The sequence below is a fragment of the Microtus ochrogaster genome, unplaced genomic scaffold (genome assembly GCF_000317375.1).
Source record: "Microtus ochrogaster isolate Prairie Vole_2 unplaced genomic scaffold, MicOch1.0 UNK3, whole genome shotgun sequence".
NCBI classification, from domain to species: Eukaryota; Metazoa; Chordata; class Mammalia; order Rodentia; family Cricetidae; genus Microtus; species Microtus ochrogaster.
Window position 1 is genome coordinate 6,369,067 of NW_004949101.1, and position 15,798 is coordinate 6,384,864.

General features: G+C 39.9%; 1 protein-coding gene across 1 annotated transcript in view; it reads right to left on the reverse strand.

Moving 5' to 3' along the window:
* Macrod2 (MACRO domain containing 2) overlaps window positions 1-15,798 on the reverse strand; it is a 1,889,857-nt gene that overhangs the window by 241,468 nt on the left and 1,632,591 nt on the right. The gene's annotated exons all lie outside the window — the stretch shown is intronic.

Below are 15,798 nucleotides of genomic sequence, written 5' to 3' on the forward strand. Positions count from 1 at the left end.
AGAGAGAGAGAAACAGAGAGAGAGAAACAGAGAGAGAGAAACAGAGAGAGAGAAACAGAGAGAGAGAGAAACAGAGAGAGAAATAGAGAGACAGAGGCAGAGATAGACACAGAGATATAGACATATGGAGAGAATCATTATTTTTACTACTTTAATAACTGTAGAAATGTGCCATCAAGTTTTAGTCCTGAGGTAAATCACTAAATGAAAAAACTACTGGGTTCTTCACCTGTAAGTTTTATAACATTTTAGAAGGGTATCCATAAAAAATATCATACGTCTTTACCCAACTCAGCACGCTGCACTGAACTTGAAAGTCTTCCCTCCCTGTGGGCTCATTTCTGAAGAAATGAGTCTCTGGATACTAAACTCTCACATCCATCACCTGAAACCAAGCCCTTCTTGTTCAGAGGAGAATGGAGCATCCTGAGAGCCAAGCTCTCTAAGATGGCCTAGAGATGATGAATAGTTTTCTGGTGTGCTAAGATGGAGGAAGATGCCGCAAACTCTTGCCTAAACAGGCGGATTTTAACCAGATGGCTCTAGGAAGAACAGACCTTGCCATCGGTCTAGACATAATAAAAAGTTGGATGAAGACCGCCCCTCTGCTCAGGACTTATATGATTATCTCCCTCCATCTGACACGACATAGAGTAGGTCTGAACTGTGTGGAAGAGCGGGGTTCCGTCGGAAGTACACAAACTCCGATTATGGAGTTCGACAACTCTCAGAAAGGGATGACAAGACACTGATGGTGGTTACTGACCACATCAGGGTGGCATGATGATATAAACTGTTGACATAGGTAGCAAAAGTCTTGAATGTCGAGGCTGTTGACATTTTAAGGAACAGAATTCAGAGATAGACTTCTGTGAGCAGTAGTAGCAGTCTTCATGTATGGATTTTACCAGGAGCAGACACTGAGGACATCCAGAGGGCTGATTTGGGAGGTCACCCTAGGAAATAATGAAGGAGCAAGGGAGGAATGAATCAGGGAGGGATGGTGGTCAACAAGATGGTGTTGTGGATCAGATGTAATGGGCTGCCAGAGCTCAGTGCTATGGGAAAACTCTTAGAAGTGGTACAGAAAAGATACCTTCGGAGACACCATTCTCAGGAGGAGGGGAACAAGGTATTTTGACAGTGGATGATCCCTGGCAGAGGGTAAGGTCTCAGTGTGAACTACTTGTTTGGTATTGCTGGCCAGCCAGCATGATCAGAAAAGCTTTGCTGACTGCTGACACCCACAGTTATGGACAAAAGGACAGAGTTGCAGATATTGCTAATGGAAAAACACACCATATTTCCGTGCAACATTTAGGGTAAGGAATACGGCCATGGTATGGACAAGGTCTTTTGTTTACCCCACTACATACCTTTTTCTCTGCCCTTCCCTCTAGGTTTGCCTTTGTCACTTTGCCCATAATTAACTTGGTTAAAGGAATCAGAACAGGAAGTTGTTCCGTCTTTTTTCTAATTGTTAGTTGTTAGTTAGGGAAATTCTTTCACACCACTTGGCACTATTATATTTTATTTAAAATATACTTCCATAAGCAACATGGATATGAATGGCAAATGCTATGATAAAAGCAGTGGAATATAAATGAGGATCTTTGATTTGATTCTGAAATACGTGAGCTAGTTTCTGCCCTTCATACATCTATAGCACACAGCAATTATTAAAACAATTTGAAGACTGGGATACTTTAATTTTCAAAATTCAATATTATATTTAATCCAATAAAGTTGTAGTAGGACAATGAGTAAAATTCCTTCAGTTCCTGCTTTCACTAGGTCAGGGTTTCTTATAGGGAGCCAATGGGTTTGCACACTTGAAAAGAGTTCACAGAGATTTTCTTCACTATAGGGAGCAAGTGAAGTTCTGAGAGAATGCACATTGTTTGATGTGAGCTGGCCATATCAAGGGCCAAGGCCTCAGACCCATAGAAAACTGGCAAAACCTTCCCCACATGGGTCAGGGTTAGAACTGGCAAAGTCTTCCTCTGGTCTCTGCGCAAATGTTGACATTATGTGCAAGTGTGAGTGTTTACAAAGAATTCACCAGTATGTACAAAATCTGGCAATAGCAGTTTCCTGCTTCTAGAAGTTTGTAGCCTGAGACCGTTCCCCTACAGAGACCTCCTGCTGAACTACCCAATCGCTCCCTCTGGGCGCTACCTAATAACTGCCTTGAGGTTCTGATTTGTTGATAGTAGTTGGTGCCACTTCACCAGAGTACACTCAGACCCACTGACTCCCACTTTTCTGTATATGTACCGGTATGTCTGTTCCTTCTTTATTCCCTTGCCACCCCAGTCAGGTTTCAAGACCCAAGCCATTCAAAAATGGTCATCTATACATGTGTTTTCATTATATCGGAGAAGGGAACTTAAGAAATAGCAAGACAGAGAAGCCAATGTTCACAACAAAGTTTTTCAATGGTCTGATGGTTTTGAGTCAAGTTGGGATGAATTAGGGTTCAATTTGAGTTTCTTAATTTGCTTGTTAATGATCAACAGACTGTATTTTACATGAAAAGAAAGACATTGAAAATCAACAAGACATAGAAGAAAAACAGATTTCCACCCTAAGGGGAAATCAACTGCACAAATGAAGGCTTTGAGATATTTTTGGGAAAGAGGAATCTGCTTGTTCTATTTTCCAACTGAATACATCATATATCATTATTATCACTGAATTGTTTTTCTTTTTTATTCACACTTCTATCATAACAATCAATATTCTGAGGCTGTTTAGCACAGCCTGTTTTTAGAGGCATGGCCCCGGGAGGTAATCTATGGCCTGGTGTACCATTCAGGCCCTATTGGCTTTGCAACACTGAAGAGTCAGAAGCGAAATAAACACCAGACTTGTATCGTATGATCAGCTCTAACTTGGTTTCTACTTAGTCATGCAAAGAGATGCCTTTGAAAATCGTGCTAAGAACCCATATAATGAGGACTAATCTCTGGAAAATGAACAACCTTATCAGAAGGGATGATTTTCACAAGCATGCGTACTTCCGATGAACTCTTTGATTTAAAAGAAAAAAAGAAATCTATGCCCAAGAATCTACTTAGCCCTTTTTCCCTGGCCTTCTTTATTGCAGAGATGGTATTTTCTCACAGTGAAAGGCTTTGGAGCATGCAAATTTATTGTGCATGTCCGTCTTCCATGTTAATTCAAAGTAACTATTATGGAGGATCAATGGTGTATAAATTATTCTTATGCTTTCTGTGGTGTCTTAGAATAATCTATTCAATCCCAAATAACAGTTCAGATAATGGTCTATAAAATAATACTGGAGAAGACTCAATTCAGCTCACCAGGCATTGGCTGGGAGCCTACTTTTCATACGCCATCCGAGTACAAGGAAAGGAACATTCAAGACCTAAGCAACAGCCGCTGAAGTTTTGTTCGGTTTACAATCTCATGAGGGACACAGATGTGGAAATGGAGTGAGTACGGGAAGACACAAGGCATGCTTTTGTTTGTAGGATGATCAGGCGTTCAAGGTTTGAATACAAGTCAAAGGAGACCCCTTACACTGTCACAGCTAAGGAGGTAGTGACATCATGCACTTCCGGCCCCTATCTCCCTGTCCTCTTTGTCGCCAGGTCACTCTCACTTCTTGCTACTGCTCACTTGAATATTTTGTGATCTATGTACATGTAAGGAAAGCCCTTTACTGGTCCTCATTTTGCTGACAGTCTGGCTGACTCTCCTTTATACAGCATGCGTTGCTAAGGTAGTTCATCTTTCAGAAAACTCCATTACCCCCCCCCCCCCGCTCCCCCAAATCTTGATTATATGCTACTGCTACCTCATGTCCCAGCATCCTGAACCCCCTTTGTCTTGATATTTTATTACATTTCATTCAACCTTCTATCCAGCTGGCATTTAATTTTTAAGAGCTTTTTGGGTGTCTGAGAAGAAACCTACCAAGTAAACACAGTGGGCAGGCAAATAAGGACTCTTGCCATCAAAACTGACAACCTGAATTTGCTCTCCAGAGACCACATGAGTAAAGCAGAGAACTAAATCACACAAACTGATTGTTCTCTGACGTCCATACACACACTGTGGCATGCTGAAGACACACATGAGCACACACACACACATGTACACACACACACACACGCGCGCGCGCGCTACTGAAAATTATTGAAAGAGTTAAAGTTTGTCTTTTCAATATTAGTCAGAAGAGGCAGGGAACAAACACTAAACAAATTTCAGGGGAAAATCTGAGTTTGGATAGCTGGTAGCATGGTAATAAAATTAGGTAAAGAGATGAAAGGCACTTAGCAGTTTACTTTAAGGTTGGGTGACTCAGATGTGCCCACAAGACTGACCCTACCTGTTTTCCATTGATCTTAAGCTTTGAAATAGATGTCCTGGCAAAAGGCGTGGGGGACAGCCATCACCCAAATGGAGACTGGAGAGCGAAGGGAAGAGAGACAGGGGCTCACTCCACTTTTACTACCAAGATAAAACTTCCATCCTGACTGAAATGGAAATTCGCAGATATTTTAAATATGAGCTAAAAGAATCATTATTAAGATTTCACGGTGGTCGTTTTGTAGAAAATGTCTGTGAACGAAGGGCCTGGGTAGGGCTCAGTGGTTAAAAACACCAGCTGCTCTTCAAGAGGACCTGGGTTAAGTTGCAGCACCCACATGGTGGTTTTCAGCTATCTGTAACTCTAGTCCCAGGTTATCAGATACCCTATTCTGGCATCTGTGGGCATCAGCCTTGCATTTGGTACACAGGCATATATGCAGGCCAACTGTGTATACACCATAAAACAAATAGCATTTAAAAAAAAAAACGTGATGTAGAAGAAGTGAGGATTAATCCTGGTGAGAGTAATAGCAATTGGTTTTAATGATTTATATTTCTGCTTTTCTTATACTTTTTGCAAGTAAAGGAAGGCAACTTTACGCATAGATCTTTATAACTTCAGAGTTTAGGATAATAGCTTATGTATTTTAAGAGTTCCGTGATGGGAAATGGCTACTTCCAGATGGAGCTGACAATGATGTCATCCCAACAAGCCTTGTTCCTTCCTGTCCTCCTTCCAGTGCCAAGTCACTGGGTGTTCAATGAATCTGTTCTCACCAACAAATTCTTCTCCCCGCCGAATGCTTTAGGGAAGAAATAATGAAATATGAACCTCTTAGATGATAAAAAGTATATTTATATGGTATACTGATGAGATGTTGCAAATGTGCTTTCACAAATTAATATTGTTCACTTTGACAGCAGATTCTGTTTTTATCTCTGCGTATTATTTAACTCAGACATTTGAGAAACCTATCAAATAACTAACTACTTCTTTTTCCTAAAGCAAGCTTTATTAATAGAACAAGATTTATTGGCAAAATGGGTACCATTAATACTTTCATAAGTAAAAAACAAAGTGAAGATATGATGAATGTTTATGCTTTGTAAGACAATAAATTAAGAGTTTTATATACATAAAATTAAGAATATTTGCAAAACTTTGTATGCAATAAATAGTTGGTCTCATTAATTAGATGGGTTTATTGGCATCATTTTTTTGTAAGATTCACAGGTGTGGTGCTCTTGGAAGAATTATAGCAAGGAACATATGAATTATAAGTAAGAAACTCAAGTTTTTTTTTTTTATTTTCTGAAGTAATGAAAAAGCAGAAATCTGTCCAGGTAGTTAACTTTCTTATTCTTAGAGCTGTCTGGTGGAAATATTATGTAGCAACATATGTGACCTAACTTTTCTACTAGTCACATTCACAAAGCGAAATGTAGGGCCAGTAACGTAGTTCAGTGTTTGAAGGTGTTTACCATGAAGTCGGACAACTTGAGTTTGATGGCCAGAACTCATATAATGGGAGGAGAATGGCAAGCTCCTTGCTGACTTCCCTAGGCACACATTATAAATGATAAGTAAATATGCGAATAAACACAAATTTTTACAAAGCAAAACGAATGTATAAAATTAATATTTTTAAAATTCAACGTATCAAATTATCATTCAACCTGAAGTCAATATGAAATTAGTAATACAAATCTCTGTTTCCTTTGTTTGGCATTCTGCTTTCTAATCCATCACATACTTTACACATATCTGAACTCACCATATTCTATTACTGAAGAACAACTTTGGCTAACAGGACTATTTTAAACAGGGCCACCTGGCATTTTCTTTCTTTCTTATTTAATTTAATTTTTTAAAAAGAAAACAATTTTTTTTTATTTTATATACCAATTGTAGTAATACAAGCGGTGGCGGGGCTGCATCCCCAGCACCCTGGCTGCACCCCGGCCGCCTGGCTAGCTTATGCCCCGAAATAATTACACGGACACTGTATTCTTTTAATCACTGCTTGGCCCATTTCTATCTAGCCTCTTTTAGGCTAACTCTCACACCTGGACTAGCCCATCTCTAATAATCTGCTGTAGCCCACAAGGTGGCTTACTCTCGCACCTGGACTAGCCCATCTCTAATAATCTGCTGTAGCCCACAAGGTGGCTTACCAGGGAGATTCTAGCCTACGTCCATCCTAGGTCGGAGCTTCATCACATGCATCTCGGAGAGCAGAGCTATCCCTGCGTCCGCCCAGGAAGGGGAGCATGGCGTCTCTCTGAGGCGTCTGCCCCCGAGAGGAGAGCTGTCGAGTCTGAGCTCACTTCCTCTTCCTCCCAGCGTTCTGTTCTGTTTACTCCTCCCACCTATGTTTTAACCTATCAGGGCAAGCAGCTTCTTTATTTAATTAACCAATGACCTTCCTCCATCAACCAATCCCAGTCCTCTCTTCCTCCCCTCCTCCCATTCCCTCTACAGATCCCTTCTACCCTGCCCCCCATCCATTCCTAAGAGAGGGAAAGGCACATTGCTTTGAGGAAGGTCCAAGGTGCCCCCTATTATATCTAGGCTAAGCAAGGTATCCATCCAAGGAGAACAGGTTTCCTAAAAGCCAGTACAAGCAGTAGGGATAAGTCCTGGTGCCACTGCTAGTGCCCCACAGTCTGCTCCAGCCATACAACTCTCACCCACATTCAGAGGAACTAGTTTGGACCTATGCTGGTTACTTCCTTGTCAGACTGGAGATGGTGAACTCCCTTTAGCTCAGGTAGACTGTTTCCATGGGTGACCCCATCATGGTCTTGACCTCTTTGCTCATATTCTCGTTCCTCCCACTTTGGGAGCTTAGCCCAGTGCTCCACTGCGGGTCTCTGCCTCTGTTTCCATCAGTTGCTAAATCAAGGTTCTAAGGTGACATTTAAGATAATCATCAATCTGACTAAAGGGCAAGACCAGTTTGGGCACCCTCTCCTTTATTTCTTAGGGTCTTAGCTGGGGTCATCCTTGTAGATTCCTGAGAAATTCTCTAGTGCCAGCCACCTGGCATTTTCATATTTCATAATTACCTTAGAGATTTTTGCGAAGATGTCAAAATAGAAAGCATGTAATAAATATGGGCCAGAATTCAGAGGTTGTATTTTTTTTCCCTAAACTCATGTTACAGGCCACATGGTCATGGCCTGGTTATTACAGCTCTCAAGCTGCTATAATAGATCTCTTCTCTCTTCTTTAAAAATGCAAGTGGTTCATTACTGAAATAAATTTACAATATTTTGCCTCACTTAAAACATGAGTGACCTCACAGACACTGTCTTTGTTTTATGTGCCTGGTCTACTCTTGATTTCCAGAACCTAGCTGATGTGGGATGCCCCTTTGTATGCTGTGAATATGTTTCATTGCCACTGACCAATAAAGAAGCTGCTTTGGTCTATGGTAGGGCAGGATATGGCAATGTGGGAGATCTAAGTAGAGATAGAGGAGGAAGTAAGGCAGAGACACCATGTAGCTGCCAAAGAAGAAAGAAGCCAGAACCTTATCAGGAAGCCAGAGCCTTGTGGTGATATACAGATTAATAGAAATGGGTTAATTTAAGATGTAATAGTTACTTAAAAAATATGCCCAAGGCAACAGCCAAACAGTGTTGTAATTAATACAGTTTCTGTGTGATTATTTGGGTCTGGGTGGCTGGGAAATAGAAGCACAGTCTCCATTCATACCTAGTTCTAAAACGGTGCTGGAGCAAATCACTGTTGAATGCTGTGTCATCAAGTTGAAAGAGAAATATTCAGAAACAGCACAAAGGTGAAAGCAGTTTTGTTCTCTGCCACAAATGTTCTAGAAACACATACAGGTCTCTATGGAGAGGACACAAGATTCTGTTCATAAGGCCAAATGCATACCATGATCTACTCTATTTGAGATCAGTCATTTACTGGGGCTAAGGAATAAAAACGACTTTGACTCATTCCTGCCACCATATGAAATTGTCATTCATTTGGCCTTTGGCAAATTTTCCTAAATGTCTCTTTCTATCTTTTCCGAATCCCATACTCCCAATGAAGGAATTAAGGTCATGGAATTTCTCCTTCACTTGGCTCATTCAAAAAATGACACATTGTTCTTAGCAGTTTTTAAATGGCACAAAATTACATCATTTTAAGGTTGAATACCCTTCCATCCACACTGTATATTTTATCCATAAGCTGAAAACCAAAATTAAAATAGCTATAGACACTAATAATTGGTGTAAATTTTCATCTTGTATCCAAAGGGTTCTACTTTTTTTTTTTTAAATAAGTCTTGACTATACAAGTTCTGACTGTACAAATGTTCCCGTAGTTAACAACATTTAAACCAGTTTATATTTTTAACGGGCAAAAAATGAACACCAAATAATCACAGGCTGATAATAAATAAACATTCTGGGTAGCTGTGCCAGTCACAGGAGTGTTTGTAAGGAACATTCTTTTCACTTGCAGACAGCTGAAAGGTGTTAAGTGGCTTGAACAGCTATGCAAAGTGCAAGCTGGTAGAAGTGTGAGCTCACTGCCACATTCCAGTGCCTTCATTGAACAAGCGCAAATGAGGCTGCCACTGGTTGGGATGTCGAGAGCTGCTCCTTTGTTAACGAACCTACACTTGCTCTGGCATTAAAATGGAGCTGGAATCACTTACGAGAAGGTACATTGTTAAGAAAAGCCAGTATTTTTATTCACAACTCAAAGATATATTTGAGATTTCATTGCAGGGCAAAGACATATTTTTTATGTGTGTATTGGAAGGCTGGAGAAAAACCCATAAACTCATACGAATTACTGACCCTATCTCAGAAAGATCTTAAGGGTCTGTTCTTCTGGAGCCATGAGTATCATTCTGATGAGCTATATACTTGCTTTAGGAAATCCACAAGACCAGTACTGTCCTGTGAGCAGCAGAGGTTACTAATTAATCATCAGTCAAGACTGCCCAGCACAGGGCTACCTTCACTGTCCTCCAAGGGGATTCTTGTTTCTCTTTTTTTCCTTTCTATTCCCTGCTCATTCAACATTGACCCCCCCCCCCAATTCTCCATCGCTCATTTTAGTTTTACTCTTTATTGGCATCTTAAGCTCCTCCTGAGTAATCAAAACTCCCTTAAATTGCCCTTGGATAACCAACAATGATAGCACAGAAATCTAATTCCACAAGCTCCAGGCTGTCTTCAGCCCTTGATATGCAGGAGCTGGGCCATTTTCCTTCGACATCCCATTTCTCGTTCAGGGACGCAGTCGTTGCTTGTTTTATGTAATTACTGAGCTTCTTAGATCCTCACGGCTGCATCTAACTCACACTGTCTCTCTGTAGGAACTGATTTAAATTTGTCTTAAGTAAAGTACCCCCAAGAGACCCCCACCACGTTTTTATTAAACACGGCTACTTTATTTGGAAATGGAATCCAGGAAACATGAGCAGAGAGGTTAGGTGGAATGTAAGGAGGGGAGGCAGGCAGTCAGCAATGCCTTTGGGTGACTAGGTATCTTCTTGGTAAGGTCTGAAGAGCAAAGGCTATTCCTAGAGCCATCTCTGGTCACCTGGAGAGCTGAGATGCCATTAGCCATTGATTAAGAGACATGTAGCTTATGGTATCAAGTCTCCTGCGCTTCCTGTCCATTCCATGTATGAGTAAAGATATGTATGATAGAGACAAAGGCTCAATGAAGAGACGGTCACAAATTTTTGTTGTTAGAAGTGAAGGTTTATGAGTGCTGAAAAATTAGCTGAATTTTAATATAGTTTCTGAAACAGACATAGGCTCAAACCCAAACTTGCACGCTTGCTTTCAACTGGGTGCCTCTCTACGGTGAACAACCTAACCCGAGGGAGCCCCTCCATGGGATTGTCACCCTTGACTTCATCTTACCACACTCCCCAGTTAATGCCATGTTTTCTATCCAGAATACATTGTAATAGTCCTTTTTCACAAAGGAATATCCTTATGAATGTTTCATTTCTCCCGTTTCTTCCTGAAGCCGCCTGTCTTGGGCTCTGAGCAAACTTACTTTCTTCAGTATTAATTCAACCACTTAATGGATACAACTTCAGCCAGGTGCAGAATCCATTAAATTATGTGCCTACCATGTAGTGATGTGATTCTGACACATCATTATATAAGAACTGCAATTTAAGAGAAACTTTAAAGGCAAGGGGGGGAGGGGCTCACCCTCACTTTAATAATGTAACCAAACACAGAGTACTTAATCTTTGGAGCCTTAGCTCCTTCTTCTGTAAAGTGCAGATAATGATATACATTATAGGCACTGTGGTTTAGAAGAGAAAAGTCTCCCACATAGATTCACATGTTTGATCACTTGGGACCCTGGTTGGTGATGTTTGATGAGGTTGTGAGACCTATAGGAGGCAGAGCCTTGCTGGAGGAAGCCAGTCACCCCCAGCAGCTCTTGAGGTTTTGTGCTCTGGACCCACTTCCCCTTTTCCCTATTACTTCCTGACTGTGGCTGCAATGTTCCCTGCTTTCCTGTTTTCAACACTATCACCTATCACAGACTTTATCATCTCAAACTCTAAGCCAAAATAAACTCTCCCTACATTAAGTGGTGTCTATTTTTTCATGTCACAGGATGAGAAAAGCAACAAATACAATAGTATTTCTGCAAGTATTCAATAATGTAACACCAATGGCAGTGCATAAGCCAGTATTATTAGCATCATTAATCATTGATAGTAATATTAGGATTAGTAGTGTCATATTGCTGGCAGCAAAGTAAGTGTGGCAGGGATGAAAGACAATATCCTGCTTTCTCGCTACAGTGCCTGCATCTGGGTTTTCTGACAGTTTAAGCTCAATAAGCACTTAGGAAACCTTTGCCTCAAAAAGAAATTGGGACTCTCTAAATTAGTAGGCCTGCAGAAAATATTTCAAGTGGGCTCCAAGATAGATTCGAAAGTGCAAGAGTTAGCAATTCAAGCTTGATGATCTGAATTCAATCCCTGGGAGAACCCCAATTCCTGATTGTTGGGCTCTGAGTTCCAAAAGTGCATGTATCAACACATGTGGACACTCAGTACACATCAAGCACACATACCCACTTTCTTGCTTACAATATTATTAATAATGATAATATAAAGAGAAAACTGCTTGGGTATTTCTTGATAGTGTGACTCTAGTTCTGAGTCAAGCAATGATTCCTGTCCCCTCTGCCCCAAGGATATTTTGGAAAAAAAACTTGGAATTCTCATTTGACTTGATATAAAACTTCCTAATGCACTTAAGCTGTGTTTTGACAAAACGTATGCAACAGAATAATTTTGAACCACCATGTAATAAAAACAATGTTTGGAAGCACTTTTTACTTCATGGAGAAATGATCAAGATTCACTCAATGAAAGTTTGTAATCATTTATTGAACCAGCCAATATGTGGAACTAAACAGGTCACTAGTTGATAGGATAAAAATGGGATATTTTAGCATTAAGTGGAATACTATTGGGGTACCTTTCAAACAAGGTGAGGCAAACATGGTGATTTTCCACATACAAAACATGGGATGGTTTGTATTGAGTCAGTGACAATAAGTTAATCTAACCTTTATCTGAGAACTAATACCACCCAAAGAATGTTGCTGTGGTCTAGCTCTTCTCAGTCTCATGTATCAGATGCTAACTTTAAGAAATCTATGATTAGGACATGTATTGATGGATTGGTGCTTTCAAACATGCAACTAGAGACCACCCCACTCAAGCCCAAACAGAGTGGAGAGAATAGCAGATCAACTGCCATGGAGTAGTATGACAAATTAGATGTAAAGATGCAGTCTAAAATGAGGTTTATTTGGGGACTATAAAATATTAGAAACAAGAATTGCTCTTGGTTTAAGCCTAAAAAGTTATAGTTTAATTGGTGTGGGGAGGTGCTCACAATAATGAAAATGCTTTGGAGAGTATTTGCCATTGGCTTTTCACTTGAAACATTATCGTTTAGTTTCCTTGCTGTTTGCATTCCTATCTCAAAGCTCAATGTTATAGACTGTGACAAAATGTGTCAATATTGATTGTGACAAAAATGATCCAATAGTATATACTTGGTTCTGACTGAGGTTACCAGAAATACAAGTGGAACCAGAACTCACCATGACACATGGTCCCTACAGCAGACAGGTAGTAGAGAAGAAGACAGGATAGAAGAACCAATATAGCTCCAAGTGTTACAATGTGGATATTGGAAATGACCAGATGTTCTATAGAAATCTCCTCAACTTGGTGATCATTGCTCTCCTTCCATGCTATCTTACATTCTCCACAAGTACATTTTTGATTCTGACATAACGATCTCTCTCCTGATGCCTCAGATCCTATAGACCTCCACTCTTGCATTACCAGGTGCCAAGTAATTGCTGAATATAATATACTTCCTCTTTCTTGTCACCCATTTTTCTTTATTTTATATTTCAAGCTTCAACTGAAAAAGTCCTTCTACTGGGGTGACTTTTTCTTTTCATCCAGTGGAGATAGATCATAACCTCATTTCAAAACCATAAAAATACATTTCCTCTGGTATACTTTATGCACCTTTCTATGGCCACTCATCCATTTTTAAAAAGTATATTTACTTTAAATTTCCCCCAAGTTCTATAGTTCTTTAAAGAGGTTATGTAGTTCCCTGTAATTTGCAGCTCTTGGTATTACACTTATACACAAAAGAAATCCAGGTCCTTCATGCAATGATGATGTTAAATGATGGACAATACTCAATTGGGATTTCTGCCCTTGCTAATTTGTTTTCATTCCATCCTTCAGAGATGTCCAATGTCTTGCAAACAGGACATCAATAAGACCTCATTGACTTGAGGAGCACAGAGAAGTGGACACAGGGACCCAGAAGAGTGACAGCATTGGTCAAGTCAAATTCCTCAGAAATGATCCTATGTTATACTTGGTTATACCTACATTCTGTGTTCCAATGATAGGACATGGGTAGGCCTTTAAGAAGGTCTTCAGGAGAATTAAAAATCTTTCAAAGGGTTGCAACAGACACTGCTTTCAATCTGCCTAGGGAGAAATGTATCTTACAGGATGACCATAAACGTCCACCATCAATATGCTCTTCTATAATTGTGTTACTGCCATTTCTTCATCAGAGGGAAGTCTTACTGTCTCTTTCATTCTGAGTGAGTCTGAGGTTCAACAGAATGAGGTATAAATGTTGCTCTTGGGTTTTCAAGGTTAAGTCAATAAAAAGCAAATACCTCGTCCATTCAGGGTTCTTGGAAATTCTACTTAAATAACTGAGCTCACACTGAGAATCCTAAGAATTAGCAGAAGCAACATGTGGTGTCTGGTCTATGTTCCAAGCACAGCATATCTGTTAGTCATCTTGGACAACTGCCAAACATGTGACAAAAGGAATCTCTAGATTATTTTAGCCTCTAAGCACTCAAGTCAACTATAGTGATCTAAGTCTCCCAAAATGAAGCTGTGGACACTGTGGACAAGAGGAAATTCATTATCATGTTCTTCTTACATCACTGATTCCATGAGCATAACAGATAGATTCGCTGTGTACCATAGTAACTAGAATATTGCCAAACATTACTTCTTATATTTGGTGGTTATATATATATATATATATATATATATATATATATATATGTTTTATTGAGACATTTCTACACTAATTAATTCATGTATTACCTATGGCTTCTTTTGTACTACAATGAATGACAAGGATTCTATAACTTGTAAACAAAATATTTGCTAGCTGACCCTATATAGAAAAGTTCCTGGTACTATACAGAGGTTCTCAGAGTGTGCTTCCCACCCAGCAATATCAGCATCAAGTGGAGACTTCATGGGAACACCAAAGCTGTCTGCTACACAGAATTCATTCACACACACACACACATACACACACACCAGAAATTTTAACACTCAGGTGATTTTGCTGCTCATTGAAGATGGAGAACCACTGCTCTATGCTATAGAACCCTGATACCTGATGTTTCTGAGGCTATGATACCCTCAGTTGATAGAAAGCAGTTTTTCCAGGACAATTCATTCCTTGCTATTTCACAGTATCCTTATGTTTGGCTCCATAACAGTCCCAGATAGGGACATGGATGAAGACTTCTGAAAGCTTTTCTTGGACAGTTTGGATCTGCTGATGGAATGGACTAATCACTGGGGATGGTGTTTACCTCCTTTTTGGTTTGTGGTTCTAGGAGGTCTGTATACTATATAGCTACTTTGTGACCTTGGGAATTGACAGTCTAAACATTGCTTGTTAAACATTTTTAGCATGTTATACATTTTAAGGTATTTTGGTAATATTCATAGACCCTTCACTCTCCTTTATCCTCTCCCACTCTTGACCATCCTCTTCCTTGTCTACTTAGTTCCCCTTCTATATTCATGTCTCTTATTTTCTCTATTAGAAAAGATGAGAACTGGTTACACAGGGGCATTTCGAGCATCTGAGTCAAAGACAGCTGTCTCTTACCTTAAACTAAGAAAATGTATTTAATTATTCAGGCCAGTAGGAGTCACAGTCAGGCATATCTAACTCATATACAGTTTACATTAGTTGGTTAATTGTGTATGTGTGTTCACATGAATGCTTCCACACATGTGGATAACGTGCAGGATTTGGTCCTTTCTTGCTACTTTGCGGGTTTAAGGGCTCAAATTCAGCAAGTTAGAAGCAAGTACCTTTATGTGCTGTTACTGGGAAGCCAACACATTGGCTTTCTCAATTCATATTATAGGCATATAAGTCTGTCCAGTCATTTTTACTATTTCAAAAAAAGTGCTACCTCAGAAAATAACCTTGTCCTTGAAGAGATATTATATGCCTCATAAAATTTCTGGTGTGTTTACTTTTGACAAGAATCAGATCCATCCTCTTTCTAAACAATGACAATTATGTCACTCATAAGTTATGCTAAACTGAACTGCAGACCAAAGAAATCTAGAGGAGACAATTTTGTCTAAAAATTATTGAACATATACCAGACAAATACTGTTGATATGATAGTTTATGGTTTTCACCATAAACCCAACTTCTTAGAGGAAAAGACAAAGAAAGGTAAGATAGCTTTATTGGTTGGTATACCATGCTTACTGTCGTGGTTTGAATAAAATAACCCTATTAGACCCATAGGGAGTGGCACTACTAGGAGGTGTGGCCTTGTTGGAGTAGGTATGGCTTTGTTGGAGGAGGTGTGTCACTGGCTTCAGGCTTTGAGGTGTCAGAGCTCAAGCTAGATCACTTCTTTCTGATTGCTGACCTGGATGTAGAACTCTCAGTTCTTTCTCCAGCACCATGTCTGCCTGCATGCCACCATTCTTCCCACCATGATGATAATGGACTGAACCTCTGAAACTGTAAGCAAGCCCCAATGAAATGTTTTTCTTGTATAAGGGTTGCCATGGGCGGATGGAACCCGGTCGCAGAGGCGGA